Source organism: Peromyscus maniculatus, chromosome 11, assembly GCF_049852395.1.
Source record: "Peromyscus maniculatus bairdii isolate BWxNUB_F1_BW_parent chromosome 11, HU_Pman_BW_mat_3.1, whole genome shotgun sequence".
Lineage (NCBI taxonomy): Eukaryota > Metazoa > Chordata > Mammalia > Rodentia > Cricetidae > Peromyscus > Peromyscus maniculatus.
The window spans coordinates 25,014,432-25,032,061 of NC_134862.1; positions in this window are offsets into that span (position 1 = coordinate 25,014,432).

Here is a 17,630-nt window from a genome sequence, read left to right on the forward strand (position 1 = left end):
GATTTTTCCAATTTGTTGGGGTATATTTATTTAAAATGTGTGTCTCATGATTTTATTTATTTCTTTGGTTGCTGCTTTTATTTCACACATTTGGTCTCAAAATTTCTTAACTTGGTTCTTCTCTCTAGGTCATTTTTTGTTAATATGGCCAAGAGTTTTTTTCTTTTAATATTAATAATTCTCTCAGAGATCCAACTGTGTTTCATCGATTCTTTGTGGTTTTATTTTTTAACTTTATTGTTTTCATCTTTAAATTTTATTATTTGTTGCCATGTACTTTTTCTGGCTGTAATTCCATCATTTTATTCTGGAGCTTTCAGGTGTGCCATCAACTTGTTAATATAATATCTCTCTAATTTCTTTCTTAGCCTTTAATGTAATCATTAAGTGCAATGAGTTTGCTCATAGAATGGCATTTATTGTGTCCCATGTAACATTTTGCATATGGTGTTTCTATTAATTCCTGTATTGACTCTTTTGTAAATGAAAATGGAATTGTTCAATTTCATTGAGTTTGTAAGCTTTCTGTTGTATCTGTTGTTGTTGATATCCAGCTTTAGGTCCTGGTGCTCAGATAGGATTCAGAATGTCATTTCAATTTTCAGAATCTGTTAAAGCTTGCTTTTTATGTAACTATATGTTCAAATTTTTGTATAAAGATTCAGGAGCTACACAGAAGGTTTATTATTCTTTTGTTTTTGAATGAAATATGCTGTGAATATCTGATAGGTCTCTTTGATTTAAGATATCAAGATTTTTGTGTTTAGATTTGTCTGGATAGTCTTTCAATTGACTTATGAGGGACTGAAGTCAACCACTATCACTATATGTGGGTCAATGTGTGCTTTAATCTGTAATAGTATTTATTTAAAAACTTTGCTGACTTGTGTTTGGTGCATAGATGTTTATAATTGCACTCTCCACTTGGTAAATTTTTTCTTTAATAAGTGTATGGTGTCCTTCCTTATCTTTTCTGATTAGTTTTGGTTTGAAATCTATTTTGTCAGGAATTAAATTGGCTATTGAATTGGCTTCGTAGGACCATTCACTTGGAATGTCTTTTTTCATCAATTTACTTCTCCTTGATAAGAAGGTGTGTTTCTTGGATGTTGCTGAAAGATGGATTCTGGTTGTGTATCCAATCTGTTAGTTTCTCTTTTTTTCAGGGGGCAGGGTTTGAGACCATTAATGTTGAGTGATATCAATGAACAAATTTCTTGAATCTTATTATTTTGTTCTTGCGGTGTGTATTATTCCCCCTCCTATATTACTTTGCTGGTTTGAGATTATTTATGCCAGTTATTTTCTTGGGTGTTGTCACCCTTTTCAGTTGGAGGTTTTTCTTCTTGTTCTTTCTATAGAGCTGGATTGGTAGATGGACAATTCTAAATTTGGTTTTATTGTAGAATGTCTTTCTCCATCTACTGTGATTGAAAGTTTTTCTGAATATAAAAGTCTGGGCTAGTGTTTATGTATTCCTAGAGTTTATAGAAACCCCTTCTATAATTTCCTGGCTTGTAGAGTCTCCATTAAAAATTCAGATGGTTTTCTAATACGTCTGCCTTTACATATTGTTTGGTGCCATTATCTTAAAGATTTCAATATTCCTTTTTGTTGTTGTTCTTCTGTAGATTTAATATTTTCAGTATTGTGTGACATGAAGAATTTCTTTTATGGCCCAGTCTATTTCCTTTTCTGCATGCCACTTTTACCTTGATAGGTAAGTTCTTCTTAGGTTAGGAGATTTCTATTTTCTAATTATGTTGAAAATAAATGTTGGGCTTTTGTTTGGGTTTTTTGCCTTCCTCTATTTCTATTATTCATATTTTGAGTCTTTTCATAGTGTTCCAAATTTCCAGGATGTTTTGTGCCTGAATCTTTAAAGAGTTAATATTTTCTTTGATGGAGTTTTTCATTTCTTCTAATCTTGTCTTCAGTACTTGAGGTTCTCTTTTCCATCTGTATTCTGTTGGTGAAACTTGCCTCTGTATTTCCTCTTCAAATTTCTAGATTTTTTGTTTTCAACTTTCTCTCAGGTTGGATTTTCCTCAGTCCTTCCATCTCTACTTTCATGTTCAAAACAATTTTCTTCATTGTATTCCACTGTTTATTTCTATTTTTACAGATTTGATTAGTAGCTCCCTTTATATCCTCTTCAAGACCTTTGGAAAAATTCATAATAGCTATTTAAAGTCCTTCTTTTGTGCATCAGATATATTTCATTTCCTTGGGTCTACTATAGTTTGATTGTTGAGCTCTTCTTAAGAGTCATTTATTTTTTTCTGTTATTGAATTTGTTTTTTCTCCAGAATCCATGCATCTGGGTTGAGGATGACCACAAATATAAGTATTGACACTTGGACTTGTCATTGTCATTTGGGTATTTTGTTTCTTAATCTCTGTGGTTCTTAGTAGAGTGTGGTGACTGTGGGTTTTCTGGTAGATAATGCTTCTGTAATCCTGCTAGGTGTGGTGAGGTAAATATGTGGGTGCTGGACAAGGGGGCATAGGTAAAAGAATATTAAGTGCTTTGCTACAAATCTATGGATAAGTCTAAGCAGTTGAAATTGAAGGACAGAAAAGAGAGTGAAGTTAGCACACTTGATTCCATGAACAGTGTAGCAGGTGGGTTGTCAGAGATTATCTCTTGGAGTTGACAGCTGAAACAAGGCCATATATATGGTAGTATTTTATTTGTACTGAAATGTGATTTTCATTGTATGTTAATAAATAAAGTTGCCTGGGGGTCAGAGCTATTAGAGCCATAGCAAGAGCGTGGTGGTGATGGCAGCAGTGGTGGCGGTGGTGGCGGTGCACGCCTTTAATCCCAGCACTTGGTAGAAGAGCTAGGTAGATCTCTGTGTGTTCAGGGATACAGCCAGCATTGGACACATACACCTCTAAGACCTGGAGGGCTGTACTTACAGGCAGTGACAAGACAGTCATGTGTTTGGGTTTACAATCAATGAGAAGGCAGAACAGAAAGACTATTTAAAAACAGACACACAGGAAGAAGCTCTCTTTTGGGGAGGTAGGAGCACTGCAGGAGGTAAGATTTTAGCTCTGAGCTCTGACCTCTTGGCTTTCTCTTTTACATTGGTTCTGTGTTTCTTATTTTAATAAGATGGTTGGTTACATCGACATCTGGTGCCCAATGTGAAAAGAATCCATTAAAAACTGCTTAGGCCCAGCTCCCTAATCTGAGCAGCAGGCTCCCTAGCCCAGGCCCAGGAATACTTGGCCTAAGGCTGGACTAACCATGAACTGCTTGCTTAAAGCCAGTGCTACAAACAACTCAGGCCTGTCCTGCCAAACAGGGCCCCTGCCTGTAAAGCCAATGCACGTGGTGGTAGCTTAAGGAAGCCAGAGCCAAGCCTTGACTCTGCTCAAGAGGGAATAAGTGGCTGTATTTAAGGTATAGCTGGCTATGCTTTCTTGTGTTCTCTCTCTCTCTCTCTCTGGATTCACACCTTGGACACTAGGTGGCTGTTTTGAAATTTGTTTGGATTTCTACTGTTCTACACAGATTTGATAAGTCATAACATATCAAATATTTTAAAGAAAACTATTTAAAAGAGAAATTATTTCCACATTAAAAAAAATGGGTTTTATGTGTACATTGGAAGAAAATTGGCTTTTGTTTGAAATTTTAGCCAGTCTGACAATGAAACAACTATATGGGAAGATTAGTATTGTTGGAATTATGCAGTTTATCACTATACTTATCCTCATTTTACTATTTAAAAAGATAGTCGATTTAAGTGCCAGGATGACGCTTTAGAAAAACTTGTTAAACCTGTAAAAATTCAGACAGAAGAAATTAACAGTGAAGTTGTTTCAAGTTTGGATCATAAGGTTACAGAAAGAAAGCCTGTTTTCACACAGTCACCCTTAATTTATCCTGTAACCTTACAGCAGTTGCCTGATCAAAAGACTACACAAAATATTTGGGCTCCAATTGAAATGCTGGATTTAAAAAGGTTTAAGGAGGCAATTGTATCTTATGGCATGCATTCCCCATATGTAAAGCAAATGTTAAACTCTTGGTCAACATATAATAGGATTGTACCATAGGACTGATGGGAGCTGGCAAAAGCTGTTCTTGAACCCAGCCATAGGCTTCAATTTCTAACTTGGTTTAAAGATGAAGCTAAAATCATAGAAAAACAAAGGAGGGATAAAGGAATACAAGTTTGCCAGGATCAGCTTATTGGAGAAGGCCAATATGCTTCAGTACAAACACAATGATTATATGATGTCCAAACCCCAATTTTATGTCGAACGGCAGCCTTGAATGCATGGGACAGAGTTGAGGAACCAGGAAAAAAACCCGAGTCATTTACAAAGGTTATGCAAGGCCCAAAAGAAACTTTCACAGAATTTTTAAAAGACTGGCTTCAGCAGTAAAGAGAATGGTCTCGGATTCAGAAGCTAGTAAGATGATAACTGAATCTTTGGCCATTGAGAATGTGAATGCAGCATGCAAAAGAATAATCAGGCAAGATCTGCACCTTTGAAAGATTGGATTAGAGATACAGTTAATGTTGAGGCTCATGAGCATGATGATATGTGGGTAGGAGAAGCAATTTCAAAAGGTTTGAGTGTTTGATGTTTTGGATGTGGAAAGCAAGGACATTTGAAAAGGGACTGTAAACAGGTCATTCCTAGAAACAATGTTTCTTCAAGGAACAATGGCAACAGAATGCCCCTTCCTTCTGGAGTATGCAGAAGGTGTGTAAGAGAAAACACTGGACCAACCAATGTAGATCAACAAAGGACAGACAGAGTAATCCTTTGCCTCAGTTTTCAGGAAACTCCCAGAGGGGCCTCATGCAAGCCCCCACAGCAAATCCAGTTCAAACCTTTCCTGCAGCCATAGAGGAAACCCCTGCCCAGAGCAATTAAATAACCAAATGCCTATTGGAATAAATCATGCTGGTCAGGATGATGAAAGAGAGAGAATAGAAAATTCAGGGGAAAACATAAAGAAATTTCTCCAAACAACAGAGACCAAAATTAACCATAAAAATAAATGGTGTTTTGTTGTCTGGTCTGGTAGACACAGGTGCAGACGTTACCATAATTGCACCAGAATTTTGGCATCCAACTTGGCCTCTGCAGGTAGTAAACTTTCAACTGTTAGGAATTGGGATATTATATCAGGTGAAACAGAGTGCAAGATGGCTTGAATGTATAGGTCCAGAAGGACAGAGAGGAAAATTAAAACCATATGTGGCTAACATAGCTATGGACCTGTGGAGTATAGACTTGTTGCAACAATGGAATACTCAGATTAACATCCCTGCAACCTCAGAAACAAATCATAAACCAGCACATGTTTCTGAAAGAAATATTAGAACGCATTATTTTGAGTGGTCACCAGTCATCCATATTACACAAGAACAGGGCACAACAACTGATGATCTTCAAAAGACACCAACAGCTCTACCTTTAAAATGGTTAACAGACAAGCCTGTATGGGTCCAGCAATGGCCTTTAACAACAGAGAAACTCCAGGCTTTAGAAGAGCTGGTAGAAGAACAGTTAAATGCTCAGCATATTGAAGAATCAACCAGCCCTTGGAATTCTCCTGTATTTGTTATTAAAAAAAAATCAGGTAAATGGAGAATGGTAACAGACCTTAGAGCAATTAACAAAGTAATTCAGCCAATGGGCTCTCTACAATCTGGGATGCCTTTGCCTGCTCTGTTACCAAAAGGAAGGCCTCTCATAGTTATTGATTTAAAAGACTGTTTCTTTTCAATACCCTTACAAGAAAAAAACAGAGACTGCTTTTACAGTGCCTACTTATAATAATTCTCAACCAGTTAAAAGATTTCAATGGAGGGTTATCCCACAGGGAATGTTGAATAGCCCAACTCTATGCCAATATTTTTTACAACAGCCATTGGAAGTGATACGTAAAAAAAATTCCTAAATCTATAATTTATCATTATATGGATGATATTTTACTAGCTGACTCAAATGCAGATACTTTAGAATGTTTGAAGAAGTAAAGACAATTTAGCCTTTCTGGGGATGACAAATTGCTCCTGAAAAGATACAAAGAGGAGATTCTATTAATTATTTAGGATATAAAATAGAGCTACAAAAAATTAGACCCCAAAAGGTGCAAATTAGGAGAGATAGACTACAGACTCTCAATGACTTTCAAAGATTATTTGGAGATATTTCTCATCTACGAACTATTGTTGGGGTAAAAATGATGAACTGACTAATTTGGTCAAAACCTTAGAAGGTAAAAAGGACTTAAATAGTCCAAGAGAATTATCACCTGAAGTTGAGAAAGAATTGCCCTTGGTAGAAAAGAAAGTACATTAAGGGCACGTGGATCGTATTGATCCAAAGCTGGATTGCATTTTGGTTATTTTACCTTCTAGGCATTCTCCTACTGAAATATTAATGCAGAGGGAAGATATTATATTGGAATGGATATTTTTACCAAATAAACCAAATAAAAAATTAAAAACTTATGGGGAAAAAAATCTCTGATTTGATTTGGAAAGGAAAATTGAGACTTCTTCAATTAGCTGGAATAGACCCGGCAGAAATTGTCGTACCTTTTACTAAGGAGGACATTGAAAAATTATGGACAGAAAGTGAACCTTGGCAAAGAGCTTGCAATATTTTTTTTTGGGAGAAATTAACAGCAAATACCCAAAAAGCGATAGAATTGATCTTATAAAAGGAGGTGATTGGATCTTGCCTCGAATTGTACAGGAAAAACCCATATCTGTAGTTCGTACATTTTATACAGATGCCAACAAACAAGGAAAGGCAGGTTACAAATCAGAAAATTTAAGTAAAGTGGTTCAAAGTCCGTATAATTCAGTGCAAAAATCAGAATTGTATGCTATTCTGTTGGTATTAATGGATTTTTCAGAACCTCTCAACATAGTAACTGACTCTCAGTATGCTGAAAGAGTGGTATTACATATTGAGACTGCAGAATTTATCCCTGATGCTTCAGAATTAACTTCACTATTTATTCAATTACAAGATACAATCAGAAAAAGGAATCATCCTTTATATGTAACTCACTTTCGATCCCAAACTGGTCTGCCAGGCTCTCTAGCACAAGGCAATGATGAGATTGATATATTATTGATAGGAAATGTGCTGGAGACGTCAGAATTTCATAAAAAACATCATGTCAATAGTAAAGGTTTAAAAAAGGATTTTCCATAACCTGGCAACAAGCCAAAGAAATAATATAGAATTGTCCTACTTTTTCCTTCTACAATCAAACGCCATTACCAGCAGCATGTAAAGAAAAGGGTACTCAGAGGAATGAAATCTGGCAGATGGACATGTTTCACTTTGCAGAATTTGGAAAATTGAAATATGTAGACCACACCATTGATACTTATTCAGGATTTCAATGGGCAACTGATTTTAGTTCTGAAAAAGCTGATTCTGTAATCACTCATTTGCTAGAAGTTATGGCCATCATGGGTATACCTACATCAATCAAACCAACAGTGCTCCATCGTATGTCTATGTTAAAATGAAACAGTTTTTTGCTTATTATAATATAAAGCATATTACAGGTATACCACATAATCCTACAGGTCATGCAGTTATAGAAAGATCAAACAGAACTCTAAAGGATATGCTAAGTAATCAGAAAGGAGTAACAAAAACCTCCAGAAATAGACTGCATAATGCTCTATTAATTTGAATTTTCTGAATACCAATGAGAAAGGAACAACAGCTGCATAGAGACATTGGATAATAGAAAAAACTACAGAATTAAATCAGCCTATAGACTTTAAGGATGTGTTGACCTCAGAATGGAAACCAGGGTATGTATTACATTGGGGACGAGGTTTTGCTTTTGTTTCTACAGGAGAAGATAAGCTGTAGGTACCATCAAAATTGATAAAGGTTCGATTTGAACAAGAGACACCTCTTAATTAGAGGAGGTGATAGTTCATCAATGAGCATGAACATCCAATTTAAACTAATTTGTAGCAGTAACACAAGCCTTTTCATTTAATCAGATAATAACATGCCAAAAAGGAACATCCCCAAAATTAGTCTTGGGGAAAGGTTTTTGTTTTTGTCTTTTAGGAGAATGAAGGTTAAGGAATCTGAAGAACACTGGACAAATGAGACAACTGAAGAAAAGGGACAAATCATCTATCCCAGGAAACAGAGTGAAATGGTGTATGGGTATATATTATCTAAAAAATTTTATGTCTTCCTAAATGTTTGTTTCTGCTTTTCTCTAAAGATTTAACACTATTGGTCTTCTAATAGTCCCAGTTCAATTAAAATTTAAAGCTGACTTTGGAGTTGGAGAATGGCTCTCTCCTCCTTTAAACTAAAGCATGTTGTTAAAGGAAAATGCAAACTCCATGTATCATGCCAGAATAAAAGAGCCATCTTCTGCTATGGGACAGGACAAAAGCCAAATTAATTAAGGGACTATTCTATTACTAATCTCAACTCTTTGATTCTATTCTGATTCTTTAAACTTTTCTTAAAGTATGAATTTTATATCAAAATTTACAAGATTAACATATATAGATATATAGATATATATACATTTTAAACTTTGTTAAGATATGAATGGTCATATAGAGTTAACTAATTCTAGAAAAAAAAAGACTTCAATTAGCTGCATATATATGTCTTTGTGTTCGAGTCTCTTATCAATTTTCTGCCGGAAATCACGGCCAGGCCTACCATTAACTGAAGTCTCCAGAAAGAAGATGGGGCCCCACAACAATTCCACATGGACAATAATAATATCATTAAGCTGACAAACATCATCCACAGATCAGCTTTGAACTACAAGGTGTTCAGAGCAATTTTGAGATGGCTAGCTGAGATGATCCAGTCTCAAAGACTACTTGAATAAGGACTTGAGATAAACCCTGAACTTGGGCATTCTACACAGACTGGATAATGAAGGATATAGTTACCTTTCCTAGAATTTGACGATTAACCTAAAATTTTTCTTTCAGGATAAAGATAACTTCGCCCAAACCCAGCAGGAAGCAATTTTAAGAATACGATGCCCACATTCCCAAAGAGGTGGGCTGGGGCAGGAGGTTTTTTTGGTCCTTTTAATGGGTTTTAGGTCTGGGATAATTTTCATTGTTTAGGGGGGTTGGTTACAAGTTGTTGTCAAGGGTTAGGAAAAAGGCTAAGCAAAGGAGATTGGATTTAAGGTTCTTTTTTTAAAAAAAGAAAGAAAAGAAAAAAGACAATTACTAGTTTTAAATACTTTACATCGGATTGGATTGTTTTATATTGTATACAAATTTGAAACTGATATTGTTAGAAAATGCTATATGTATATTTCTAATTGTATTTATACCATTCATTTAACAATGTAATGCAATTTTCTGATCCTTGAATGCTATTATTACCAACTATTATGATATAAAGAAATGAAAGTTAGTAGTTAGACATTACAATAGAACTTGTAGTAATATTAGACATGTTTTAAAAATTGAGCAGAGATGTTTTAGACAGGTCATCTTCAAACCCTTCAGAGATCTACAGAATATGGCATTTAAAATGTTTTAATAACTTAGAAAATTTTTCTTTTTTGAGACATGTTGGCTCCTGGCAGTACCAATCTACTTCAGAGAAAATATGGGCATTGAAGAAACTGCATACGGAATTAACTTTCATTGTGGCAAAAGTTAGCCACTGGACAACTAAGTATCCTTGAATCAATAGGACAAAATGGACAGACAGAACATGAAACAAAGGACTACTGATTCTTGCCAACACAAGTGTGGTTATGGCTTTATCAAAAGGCATCTTCTGAGGCCAGGACAATATGGCACCATCCTTGAAGAGGCCTTCGCAATCTGGAAAAGGTACAGTACCCTTTTCTTAGAAGGCAGCTGAACAGGCAGTGGGCTGATGGCTTCTGTTGTGTAATGGAACAGCAGCTGAAAGCTCACACTTCTCAATAGTAGACTGGCATTTAATAGAGGGATGTGGAGAAGAAGGGGATGCTGAGATGAAGCCATATATACACAGCTATGAAGAATGGACAGGTGAATTCAAAAACTGTCAACAATTTCCAGAATTTAAAATCCTGAATCATGACATGACACTAGTGGAATTCAGGTGTTTCTGGTACATGGACTGCTCTCACCCAATGTGAGATTGAACTGTTGACCTTGTATAAATCCTGTTTTACAAATGAGTCTGTCAGATATGCTAAGCCTATAGGCTGAAGATGATGCCCCAACACTGCGGAGAAACCTCAGGTGACTGCCCAGGCAGCTGGCTGTTTCTGTCAACTCACAAATTTTTTGGAAGTTGCTTGCATGCACTTCCTGTTTTTATTTTTGTTAGCTAATATTATTTCCTTCTTGGGTCTCTGGGGAGTTGAATATTAGTTAGTTATAGTTGAAGATTAATTAGGATAGAAAGTGAATTAGATACATTTTTTACTTACCAAAATAGGATAGATAAGGGAATTATTTTCTCTGATTTGTGAAATACAAATGGACTAGACATCGTTTAGGTATTTTTTACTTGTATATATTATATATAGTTATTATACTTTTGTATACAGTTTTTCTTTTGTTAGTTATAACCTTTTGCCTTTTTTCTTTTTATTAAAATAGAAAAGAGGAAATATGGTGGTAATTTATTTGTACTGAAATGTGATTTTGATTGTATGTAAATAAGTAAAGTTGCCTAGGGTCAGAGTTATTAGAGCCATAGCAAGAGCGTGGTGGTGGTGGCGCATGTCTTTAATCCCAGCACTTGGTAGAAGAGCTAGGTAGATCTCTGTGTATTCAGGGATACAGCCAGCATTGGAGACATACGCCTTTAAGACCTGGAGGGCTGTACTTACAGGCAGTGATGAGGCAGTCATGTGGTTGGGTTTACAACCAATGAGAAGGCAGAACAGAAAGACTATTTAAAGACAGACACACAGGAAGTAGCTCTCTTTCAGGAGGTAGGAGCACTGCAGGAGGTAAGATTTTAGCTCTGAGCTCTGACCCCCGGGCAACTTTATATATATATATATATATATATATATATATATATATATATATATATATATATATATATATGTGTGTGTGTGTGTGTGTGTACATTTATGTATACCTGCATATCATAAATGTGTTTATCATCTCCATGATCATCATTACATTATCAATTTTATAAATTCAACCCTTACAAATTTGTGTTTTGGTAAGATTGTTTTTTAAAACTTAACCTCTGATAACATGTTCATTCAGTTGAGCACATATTTTCCCCACATTCAAAGAAACTATCCCCTTTACATTTATATGTAAAAAAATAAATTCTAATGTTTTGATGTTCTCATTGTGAAAATAGAGGTACATAAAGACATTAATAGCACACCAAGTTGTCAAAAATAGGAATTCTGTAATCCTCTTATCAAGTTAAAAATAAAATCTATTTTCTTGACCTTAGTTCCATAAGCACATCCAACTATAAATATGCTTTAAGAAGAGAGAAAATTTGACTTCATTTTATATGCTTTATCCTACCTTCAAACATAAAATTCTACATCTTCAATTTCTCCAAAATTAAGTTGCTGGTGAAAGACGGACATTGAACACAGTGACACTCTGCTGAATAATTTTCTGTGTTTTCTATTCTTTCTAAACTATAACAATGTAACATATTTCATATGAAAATTAAACTCGAAGATGGTAACAACAAAGCAAAAACTATTACATCACTGCAAGAGATATTCAAAGTCAACCATGTTGTATATGCTACTTAATCAATAAAAATCTGTTCTCTGCAATAAAATCGCAATGTCTTTATTTTAAAGCTATGTTAAATGATAAAAGTTATTATTCCTTAGCTACCTATTATGCCTAAGTACAAACATAGCTGTTACTCCTTAATGCCAATGCAACCCACTGTATAACTGCTGTCACATATGGATCTCAGGTTTATGCTGTGTTATGAGCCAGTTTGAACAGTCAATATTAAGACAGTCAATTTTCCAATAGGAAAATATAGTCAATGTTTTCCATAACACTGTTGTAAATTCATGGATTTTTTCTCCCTAGAATCATGAAAACTCTTACAGATCATGATGACCTCTCTCTTCAGCGTATTTCAATGTGAGGATGATGTGTCATATATATAGCATCCCTTCCCACGTACACTGAAGGACATTCCTATAATTGGAAAGTTAAATAGTTTATGGAAAATACAGTATATTTGGCTCCACCAAAATAAAAATTAAGCTATGAAAGATATGTATTAGATTTGAGACATGCTGAATTTCTATCAAGAATTACATTTATTTTCTTTTTAGTAGAGCATCTGCACATGTAAAAAAAGTACAATTTATCTTCAGAATTGTCGCCACATGACAAACATACTCATAGTGCTTTTAATGCTAAACTTCCATAATTTTAATGGCATTACTTTTCCCATCTTTGAAATAAGGTCTCACTATGTAGCCTTAGCTTTCCTGGGCCTGGCTATGTAGACCAGTCTGGACTTTTACTCACAGAGATCCACCTGGTACTATCCCCAGAGCATGTGGATTAAATGTGTGCACCACTGTCAATCGCCTGAAAGTCCCCTTAATAAGAAATGTGATTTATTGTAAAAGTGAATTAAAACATTAGTAAAGTATAATTAATATATTATCTAGGCAATTCCTTAACTGTGGCATCACTGCTATAAGAATAAGTAACTATTCCTTCTCAAATTCTTACTTATAAATTACTGCTCTTCTTTTTTATATAAAGAACTTTCTATTCCAACTCTTATCTTTTCAGTTGTAAACTAAGACTTTAATGTCTGGAAAGGAAGGATTATAGGAGCCAGAAGGGTCAAGGACAATGAAAGAAACTGACCCACAGAATCAACTAAGCAGAGCCCATAGAGGCTCATTAGAAATTTTGACAACCACAGAGCCAGCATGGGTCTGTGGTAGGTCTTCTCCTTGCTTTGCCCAGCTCTGATATCAGTGTTTGTGCCCAACTTACTATTAAAGTTTACATACCAATCTCAGTTCCCCCTCCCTCCCCTTTTCTTGTCCCCTTCACTCTGCCCCATCCCACCACCCATCACCTCAGAGAGTCTAAGGCCTGCCTTGGGAAGTCCTAAAAGTTTGGCATACTAAGTTGAGCCAGAACCAAGACACCCCCCCCCCCATGCCCATGTCAAAGCTGAGCAAGATATTCCATCCTAGGGAATGTGTTCCAAAAATCCATTTACTGCACCCTGGATAAGTCCTGGTCCCACTGCCAAACAGATCTCCAAACATATCCAGAGAAGCTAGGTAAAAGGGGGGACCCTAAGAGGGACATATATGGAGGGCCTCAGGAAGGGAAAATAGAGAAGATATCCTGGGTAAACAGGGAGAGGGATAGAAGGGAAGGGTTGGGGCATGAAAACAGGAGGGACTCAGATGGCCCAGTGGATGGAACAGTGGAGAGGGAGAGCAATGAAACAATTATATTGATAGAGGGAACCATTATTGGGGTTAGGGAAAAACCTGTTGCTAGGGAAATCCCCAGGAATCCACAAAGATGCCACCAGCTAAGACTCCTAGCAACAATGGAGAGGGTGCCTGAATTTCCCTTTCCCTGTAATCAGATTAGTGACTACCCTAATTGTCATCATAGAAGCTACATCTAGTAACTGATGGAAACAGATGCAGTGATCCACAACCAAGCACTGGGCTGAGTTCTTAGAATTCAGTTGAAGAGCGATCATAAAAGCAAGTGAGGTCAAGATCGTGATGGGGAAAACCACAGAGAGAGTTGGCGTAAGCTGGAGGACTCTGGCTTGTCAGGTGGGGAATACGCATGGGACCTAACTAGAGTCTCTGAACGTGGGTGACAGTTATGTGACTAGATTTTTTGTTTGTTTGTTTTGTATTGTGTTGTTTTTTTGAGACAGGGTTTCTTCCTGTAACAGCTCTGGCTGTCCTGAAACTCCCTTTACAGACCAGGCTGTCCTCAAACTCACAGTCATCTGCCTGCTTCTGCCTTCTGAGTGCTGGAATTGAAAGAATTAACCTGGCATCTCTACTGTTATTATAACTTTTTATGCATTGTTCAGTTGATATCCCTGGGAGGCCTGGTCTTTTTGACAGAAAAGAGAGAAGGAGACATCTTTGGAAAAGGGAAAATGTGGATGGAAACTGGGCGGCATGCAGGGAGGAAAATTGTTTTCAGGATAAACTGAATGAGAAAAAGAAATAATAAATTTAGCAGGTCTTTCTTTATATGGCTCTCTTGAATAATGAAACAGAGACTTTTTATTAATTATAAATCTTGGCTTTACCTTAAGCTTGTTCGCAATCAGCTCTTAAAAATAAAATTAACCCATTTATGTTAATCTATGTTCTGTCACATGGCTCATTACTTCTCTTCAGAACCATATGTCTAACTTTCTCCCTATCAGACTGGCAAGCCTCCCATTCCAGATTCTTCCACAGAGTCTGTATCTCTACCCAGAAGTCTTGCCTCTGCTCTCCTGCATAGCTGCTGTATTTTCAGCTCATTATTAAATCAATCAGAAGGTGCCTTAGGCAAATGAGGAAGGAAATAGGCAAAACTTCACACAGTGCACAAGAAGGTTATTCCAGAAAAGAAAGAAAGAACCCATGATATAAATAAATCTATCCCATTGTTAACTTGATCATGTTCATATGAACACTTTATTTAAGAATGTGTAGATTTGTAAATTCTTTGTATCTAATATGTTGGATTATTGTTACTGAATACTTAACAATCATCCATTATATGATAAACTGAAAAACACAATACTGTCAAAAACATAAGCAAGATTTTCTCTCCTTATTACCACTGGTGAGTACCACTGTGCCTAATGGCAAATGGTCATTGTTGGATCATAACCCACCTATCGTTCTTTTAATAATTTCTGTATGTATACATTGACAGTCATAATCATATTAGATGATTTTCACACACTATAGTTAAGCAGTTATTGTGTATGCTTGTACAAATATGTCTGCTTTCCAATTTGCTCTCTGGTCAAACAGTTCTCTTCTTTCACGCATAACTATTCAGCTGCACCCATAATTATGCATTTGTGTCCACATGAATTCATTCACATTACTGAAATCCTTTTAGGTAATGCTGGGTTTTTCCTATTCACAACATATTTATGAGTAATTATAAATTATAATGAACATTCCTTTCCTTTAGTTTATAATTTTATTTATAGGAAAATGTACAGTGCTGAAAGATTTACTATGCTTAGTAATCATGGCTTCTAAAATATTTCCTTCAGAAGTGACTGCAATTTAAAATAAAAATAAAAAAATTGTTCCTTTAGAATTTCTTACATGAATACAATATATTTTGATTATACTCATGCTCAATCCCTGACCAAATTTTTCCTAGAATCTTCTGTCCAACCTCATTTCCCTTTTTTACAACAATTTGAGTAGTGTGGGATGAGCTCATTTGTCTGAACATGGGCAACTTATAGGAGACTGCTTTCCTGAAGAAATTATTATCTTATAGAAACAATCTGAATACCCAAACTACAAAGTTAGTTCATTCTTTAAAAAAATATTTTAAGTAATCATGTGGTTTATTTAATTAACTGATTGTAGCTAGAGTTTTCCTGGCTGGCCTACAGTCAGGACAAATCTCTCTGACCTACCAGTCCCACAGCTGCTCAGACCCAAACAAGTAAACAAACAGGGACTTATATTGCTTACAAACTGTATGTCCATGGCAGGCTTCTTGTTATCTACTTCTATCTTAAATTAACCCATTTCTATTAATCTATAAGTTGCCACGTGGCTCGTGGCTTACTGGTATCTTAACATCTTCTCATGGCGGCAGCTGGCAGTGTCTCCTCCCCGCAGCCTTCCTGTTCCCTGAATTCTCCTCTCTGCTAGTCCCGTCTATACTTCCTGCCTGGCTACTAGCCAATCAGTGTTATATTTACCAATCAATCATCACTTCCCCTTTTTCTTTTTTTTTTTTCAAAAAGGAATGTTTTAACTTTAACATAATAAAATTACAGATAACAAAACAATTATCAAGCAAGAATTACAGTTACAATATTAAAGAAGATATCTTCTCTATCTTATATTTGTGAGTCTAAGGTTTTATATCTAACCTCTCTTTTATCATAACTGAGGAAATTATAACTCTACTCTTTAACTACAACAAAGACCCCAGGATATACTATTACCTGAGAAATGGGAGAAGGATGTAAGCAACTTTTGGGAGTCTTGCAGGATAGATAGAGACAGCTGGCAGCCTGGTCACCTAATGTTCCTCTGTAAAGTTGGGGCATCTGTCTTTAGCCCATAGGCTTAGAGTCTCTCAGTCATTTTTCTCTGTGTCCAGTAAAATGTGTGGCAGTTTCCTTTGCAAAGCAGGAACGTGAAGGACCATTTTGTCAAGAAAAGTTAAGTGGTCACCTTCCAATGGGTCCTACATGTCCAGTTGATGAAGCAGTCCAGGCAAGAACAGTTTCTTGTCCAAATGGCTATTTTTGCCAAGGTGAAGATAAACTCCATATGGAGTGTCTTTGATGTCCATCCTCCTCTCTGAAGTAATTTGGTGCTGTCAGGAGTAGACATGTCTCACTGTCCAGAAAATCTAAATTTTTTAAAAAAATTTAAATGTCATATTCTGTAGGTCTTTGAAGTGTTTGAAGATTACCTATCTATCTGAAATATATCTATGTATACCTAGAAAACTTAACTAACATGGCTACAAGTATGATTATCATAGATGACTAATTATTAATCTATTTTTAATTATCTATTACAATTTTAAATGAGTTGTACAAACATAATACCGTAAACAAGAGTAGAAATGTACACACAATATAACAAAATTAACTTTAAAATTGTATCAATAAACTAAAATCCATAGCAATGTAAAACATTTTAAACAAGTTGCTCTTTAAAAGTAGGTTCATTAATGTATCCTTTTATCCTATCATATTTATACTCCCCCCCCTTTTTTTAGAAAGAAATCACATTTATAATCAACCTGTTTTAAATAAAAATATTGTTTTTTCTCTGCCCCACACCAGAGGGCTCTTCTGATATCAGACAAAGGAGTGAGCCAATTTCCATCTCCAAAGCCAGCTTGGCATATTTGGCAATTTGGGTATAGCTTTTCTTACTACTTCCTGCTGGAGGGGGTACTGTATTTTATGGGGACACAAAAATTTTTAGGATTATAGCGTAGTCCATGAGGGTGTATCATCTGAGCCAGTTGTCTTGAAACCATTCTGGATGTTGGATCATCTGGGCCATGGTATCATCAGAGACCTTTCAGGGGGTCTTGGTTGGTCAAACCTGATGATATTGGTAAAATTATCAAGGCCACTCCACATAGTTGAAAGGGTAGTTTATTTTGTGCGGTAACTTACAAGTGAAGGGATAGGTTGCAGGGTCTGGGAAAGGTGTAGTGCAGTCCGTCGGTGTTCTCTGGAGAACTCTGCTCAGTCTATCTTCAGCGTCCTGAGTCCAGGAACCAAGAGTGCCCATGCATCTGGATCTGGGGTCTTCAGTGTCCTCTCTCAGCCCCACCTTGTAGTCGTGACAGTTACTGAAGCCACAGTGGGGGTTGGAACTTTCAGATCAAAGCTGGAATGGCTACCCACTACAACTGATAATA